At 32.4% G+C, this 6,808-nt stretch overlaps 1 pseudogene; it reads left to right on the top strand.

The window, feature by feature from the left end:
• The first annotated feature begins 2,215 nt into the window (after positions 1-2,215).
• Positions 2,216-3,213, top strand: LOC101499243 (7-deoxyloganetin glucosyltransferase-like; annotated as a pseudogene).
• Positions 3,214-6,808: the final 3,595 nt, after the last annotated feature.

Here is a 6,808-nt window from a genome sequence, read left to right as displayed (position 1 = left end):
CCAATCTTGTGCATCCAATAGGTGTGTTTGTGTCATTGGATGAACATTTAGGTCATTTTCGTCCTCCCTAGGCTTATTCTTGTCCATGTAGGGTTTTTAAACAATATTGTGCATCCAATAAGTGTGTTTGTGTCATTGGATGAACATTTAGGTTATTTTCGTCCTCCCTAGGGTTATTCTAATCCAATTAGGGTTTTTAACCAGTCTTGTGCATCCAATAAGTTCATTTGTGTCATTCAATTTACATTTAGGTAATTTTCGTCCTCCCTAGGCTTATTCTTCTCCAATTAGGGTTTTTAACCAATCTTGTGCATCCAATAGGTGTGTTTGTGTCATTGGATGAACATTTAGGTCATTTTCGTCCTTCATAGGCTTATTCTTGTCCAATTAGCGTTTTTAAACAATCTTGTGCATCCAATAGGTGTGTTTGTGTCATTGGATGAACATTTAGGTCATTTTCGTCCTTCATAGGCTTATTCTTGTCCAATTAGCGTTTTTAAACAATCTTGTGCATCCAATAGGTGTGTTTGTGTCATTGGATGAACATTTAGGTCATTTTCGTCCTTCATAGGCTTATTCTTGTCCAATTAGCGTTTTTAAACAATCTTGTGCATCCAATAGGTGTGTTTGTGTCATTGGATGAACATTTAGGTCATTTTCGTCCTTCATAGGCTTATTCTTGTCCAATTAGCGTTTTTAAACAATCTTGTGCATCCAATAGGTGTGTTTGTGTCATTGGATTAACATTTAGATCATTTTCGTCTTCCCTAGGCTTATTCTTGTCCAATTAGGGTTTTTAACCAATCTTGTGCATCCAATCTTGTGCCACCAAAGCAAGTGTATCGAAGATTCATCTTTAAGAAAATTTATATCATTAAGTTTCACAAACACATTTTTTTAGGATAAATACCACTTGTGATCCCTTAATTTAATTTCAGTTAACGTTTTAGTCTTTTATATTTTTTTTTCTCGATTTGGTCCTTTATTTTAATTTTAAGTGACAATTTGATCTTTTATGTTTTAAAACGTCAACAATGCTATCCTTTTTTTACAAAAATTCAAAAATTCATCAAAATTTTCAAACAAAATCCATAAAATTAATTATATTTTGTAATATAAAATAAATTTAATCCAATTCGTAACTCAAATCTTCAAATAAACTCATATTTGTCATTCTTTATTTGATGTTGTTGGAGATAAAAATATGAGTCTATTTAAAGATTTAAGTTATGAATTTGATGAAATTACATTATATTGAGGATGAGAATTAGTTTTATGAGTTTTGTTTGAAATTTTTTATAAGTTTTTTGAAGTTTTGCAAAAAATAAGAATAATATTGTTGACATTTTAAAACATAAAATATCAAATTGTCACTTAAAATTAAAATAAAGGACCAAATCGGGAAGAAAAAAAAAAGATAAATGACTAAAACGTTAGCTGAAATTAAGTTAAGGAAGGGACCACAGGTGGTATTTAGCCCATTTTTTTACCAATAAATCTCTCAAAATTGTATCAACTAGCAATTACCAAGCGAAATTATTAGTTGTTTTGATAAATTTATTTATATTTCTTTTGCGATTTAATAAAAGATTCATCTCTTTTTTTATTTTTGTAATTTTAAACATTATGATTCATATTTTTGAATTTATATTTATATATTAGATTATTTATTAAATTAATATAAGTATTATCGTATGATATTTCTTTTACAAGTGATAATAATGTCCATTGATTTTAATATTTGTTGAGATAATGTTAAATTTATATAAGATTTTATCGATTTTATCACTTTATATTTCTCTTAAATTGAGTTTATGCAAACGTACGTAAATGGAATTTAGGTACGCGTTCGTGAATTCAGTTCAAGTACGGGTTATAAATGTTATTAATAGGTAAAGACATTTTAAACATTTTGTTATTATGAAAAAATTGAGGGGTGTGAGTAGCAAAAATAGGGTGTAGGTAGCAAAATTGTTTTCTTATTTAGGATTTGAATATATGTTTTAAATAGGAGTACTATTAAATGTTTTTACATTTTTTTAGTTTTTAATCATTGAGTTTCAGGTGTTTAGTGGTTGCAAGGCCACTTAATCAAGATGCAATTCAAAGTGCATCCTAAATCCAATCAGTTAAATTGAAGAGCCGAATTAATATATTACTTTTTTTTTATGTTTAATGAAGCAAATTAATTGTTTGACACGTAGATTCAAGTTATATGACAAACGAGTATTTGGAAACTACCATAGATTGGGTACCAGGCATAAAAGAAATTCGATTAAAGGATATCCCAAGCTTCATGAGAACAACAGACCCAAATGATCTTATGCTTGATGTTTTGTCCGTATATTGCCAGAGATCTCAAAAAGCTTCTGCAATAATTTTGAACATGTTTGATGCCATAGAGCACGACGTTCTAGAAGCATTTTCATCGAATAACTTACCTCTAGTCTATTCCATTGGTCCCTTAAATTTTCTCTTAAAAGATGTCACTGATAACGAATTGGACACAATTGGTTCCAATCTTTGTTAAGAGGAGACAAAGTGTTTGGAATGGCTCGAAAGCAAAGAACCCAACAGTGTTGCTTATGTCAATTTTGGAAGCATCACTGTTATGACAAGTGAACAAATGGTTGAGTTTGCTTGGGGATTAGCTAATAGCAAGAAAACATTTTTGTTGGTCATAAGGCCAGATCTTGTAGCTGGTGAAAAAGCTGTTCTGCCTCTAGAGTTTTTCGAAGAGACAAAAGATAGAGGTTTATTGTCAAGTTGGTGTCCACAAGAGGAAGTGTTGGGTCATCCATCAATTGGGGTTTTTTTTGACACATAATGGTTGGAATTCAACGTTGGAAAGTGTGTGCGGGGGTGTTCCAATGATATGCTGGCCTTTCTTTGCAGAACAACAAACTAATTGTCGATTTTGTTGTAATGAATGGGGGATTGGTTTGGAAATTGAAGATGCTAAGGGAGATAAGATAGAGGGACTTGTGAGGGAGTTGATGGATGGTGAAAAAGGTAAAGATATGAAAGAAAAAGCTATGCAATGGAAGAAATTGGCACAAATTGCTGCTTTAGGACCACATAGATCATCATTTGTGAATCTTGAGAATCTAATTCACCATGTTCTCTTGTGAGAGAAGTTCAAAGTTGCCCGCTCTTGTGGTTTGTGTGCTTCTTCATAAGGAGAAAGTGTTTTCTAGTCGCACAATATTTAAATACACATAAAAAATGTTAGCAAAAAAAATTAAATAATGTTTATTTTATAATAAATTAAATAATAAAAAAAATTATATATGTTTAAATAAATTTTATTTAAATGTGCCATTGTGTAAATTTTTTTTGTTAATAATTGAATATTAGTATATTATTACGTTGTGAAGTGGGCGTTGTAAATTTAATTTTAATAAAATGTGTGTGATGGATGAATAATTTTGTTCAAAATAATTTATGTTAAAAAATAACTTTTACTCAATTAATGAATATGGATATTGTATTTTTTTTTATTGTGAAACAGATTCTAAATTATATTTACTCTAAAAATTTAAATTTAAATGCTTTTCATTCATAAACAAATATATAAGTAAAAATTTATCCTTCATTTATTAGTTTCCAATCAATGTAAATGCAATTCTTTTTGTAATCAAAATGGTTTAAATGGAATCGTAAGCCATTTTTCTAGATTTTATTTTATAACCCATAATTTTAAACCTTTAATGTCAAGGATTTAGTCAAAAATAGTAATTAAAGGTCGATGTATTTGAATAATTTTTTTGTTTAAATATATTTTTTTTAATATAATTTTCATTTATATTATAAATTTCATTATAGATGAATTAAATTATATTAAAGAATTTTATAAAACTTTGAAAACAAAAAGTGTGTGAAATAAAAAGCCTATCAATATTTGACTTGTGCACGCCTCCTAGTTACTAGCTAGCAACAAAGATAATGGCCAAACTATTTGACTTGTGCTAAATTATTTTAGGGGTAAGGATTTTCTACAATGATGATAAACAAATATACACTAGTAGTGCAAAGGAAATAGGAAAAGAAGATCCCGTCAGAAATGGAAGCTTGAAAATATGTAGACCAGTAGGTGTTGGATGTAATTCAAATAGGTTAGTAATTAGGTAGTTAGAGTATGGTTAAAAGGTAGTTAGAATATAGTTAGAAGGTGGTTAAGTTTGTTGAAATCTATTCACTAGAAAACTGCCTCTATAAAAGGCAAGATCAATGTAATACAGAACTGGATCAATCTGCAGATTGTAAAGATCAATCTGATACAAAAGCAGAAGATCAATCTTCGTTTTTCTGTTTTCTCTATTTTCTTCTCAATTTCAATTCCTCTCAAATATACAATCTGTTCCAACAATTGGTATCAAGAGCTTGGGTTCTAAACCTTGGGAAACACGAGTGCAAGTGTGAGGGGAAATCAAAATTGGGAAACACAAAAGTGTGAGTGAAAGAAGACATGAATGGTGGAGGTTTTCCATCGAACTTGCCAATTCTGGATGGGAAGAACTGGGAGAGGTGGTCTGCATCAATGAGATCGTTGTTGGGAGCTCAAGAAGTGTTTGAGATTGTTCAAGATGGCTATGAACAACTTGGTGCAAATCCAACAGAAAGACAACAAACAACTTTCAAAGATTGCAAGGCATTGTTTTACATCCAGCAAAGTGTGGATTCAAACAATTTTGAAAGGATCTCAAAGGTATCTACATCAAAAGAGGCATGGGATATCTTGGTGAAGTATTACACAGGTGATGAAAAAACCAAGAAAGTGAAGCTCCAAATGTTAAGAAGGCAATATGAATTATTGCAGATGCAAGAAGATGAAGTTATGGCAGATTACTTCAACCGCGTGCAGGTTGTTGTTAATCAGATGAGGACAAATGGTGAATCATTAACTGAAGTGGTGATTATTGAAAAGATCCTTAGAACATTAACACAAAGGTACAATCACATAGTGGTGGCAATTGAAGAATCAAAGGATCTTGATAAGATGAAGATGGAGGAGTTACAAGGCTCTCTTGAAGTTCATGAACTGAGAGTAAGAGAAAGGTGTGCAGCAACCTCAACACCTCAAGTACAGGCCTTGCAGGCCCAAGTTAGCAAGAAAACCAATCAAAGTGGTAAGAAAAAATTCAACAAGAAAGAAATCCAATGCTACAATTGTAAAAAATGGGGACATTTTGCAAATGAATGTAGATCCAAGAAGGTTCAAAGAGAAGATGACAAAGCACAAATGGCAGCTGAGGATTCAGACTCAGATGAGGTATTGTTGATGGCTACAACAAAAACAGATGATGACTGTCCGGAGCAGTGGTACCTTGACACGGGTTGTTCAAATCATATGACTGGTCATAAAGAGTGGTTTGTAAGCATTGATGATAAGGAGAAAAGGGAGATCAGATTTGCAGATAACAGTTCTGTAATGGCAGAAGGAATAGGAAATGTATTGATTCAAAGAAGAGATGGCAAACAATCATTCATATGTGATGTGTTGTATGTGCCAAACATGAAGAATAATATGTTAAGTCTTGGACAGCTGCTTGAAAAGGGGTATTCTGTGAAGATGGAGCAGGGTGAAATGAGATTGTTTGATGATTCAAGAAGATTGATCTTGAAGGTACCACTATCTAAAAATAGAACCTTCAAGATTGATATCCAGATCAATGAGAGCAAATGTCTACCTGTTGAAGTTATGAATGAAGATTGGTTGTGGCATAAGAGGTTTGGACATTTAAATTTCAGAAGCCTTCAAATGTTGCATAACAAGAAAATGGTGCAAGGAATTCCAAAAATTAAAATCCCAAAGGAGCTGTGTGAAGAATGTTGTCAGGCCAAGCAACACAGAAACTCATTCAAAGCTGAAGTACCAACTTGATCTTCAAGAATGATGGAGATAATCTACTCTGATGTGTGTGGTCCTTTTGAAGAAGTGTCAATAGGAGGTAATCGTTACTTTGCGTCATTCATTGATGATTTTACAAGGAAAATTTGGGTATATCTAATCAAGAGAAAGAATGAAGTACTTGAAATAATTAAAAAATTCAAGATAATGGCTGAAAAACAAAGTGGCTTTAATATGAAAATCATCAGAACAGATGGAGGAGGAGAATACAACTCTCGTGAATTCCATAATTTTTGTGAAAAAGAAGGGATATTGCATGAAGTAACTGCACCATACACTCCCCAACATAATGGCACGGCTGAAAGGAGAAACAGAACTATAGTGAACATGGCTAGGAGTATGTTAAAAGGGAAGAAAGTGCCTCATAAATTCTGGGGGGAAGTAGTGTCAATTGCAGTGTATATTTTGAATAGGTGTCCAACCAAGAGATTGGGCACAAGGACACCTGAAGAAGCTTGGACTGGAAGAAAGCCAATTGTGAATCATCTAAGGGTGTTTGGTTCTCTATGCATCAGGCATGTGCCAGTTCAAAACAGGAAAAAACTTTATGATAGAGCAGAACAGATGGTGCTGATGGGATATGATGCCATTGGAGCTTACAGGTTGTATGATCCAGACAAGAACAAGTTGGTAATAAGCAGGGACATACTAATGGATGAATCAAAAGGATGGGAATGGAAAATAATTGAAGCCAGCTAAAGCAGCCCAACCAGCCCAGACATATCAGTTAGTTCCATCAGTCAAAACAGCAGTACAGAAACAGTGGGGCTTGATGAAGGCCAACCTGTAGGAACAACTATGACACCCTAAATCCCAAAATAATTTATATAATAACTTATATCATATTCTTATGACATTTGCAGCGGATAAATAAAAATATATTTTCGAGAAAATAAA

Source organism: Cicer arietinum, chromosome 3 (assembly GCF_000331145.2).
Source record: "Cicer arietinum cultivar CDC Frontier isolate Library 1 chromosome 3, Cicar.CDCFrontier_v2.0, whole genome shotgun sequence".
NCBI lineage: Eukaryota > Viridiplantae > Streptophyta > Magnoliopsida > Fabales > Fabaceae > Cicer > Cicer arietinum.
Note: the sequence above shows the minus strand (reverse complement) of the source record. Positions and strands in the feature narration are given on the sequence as shown.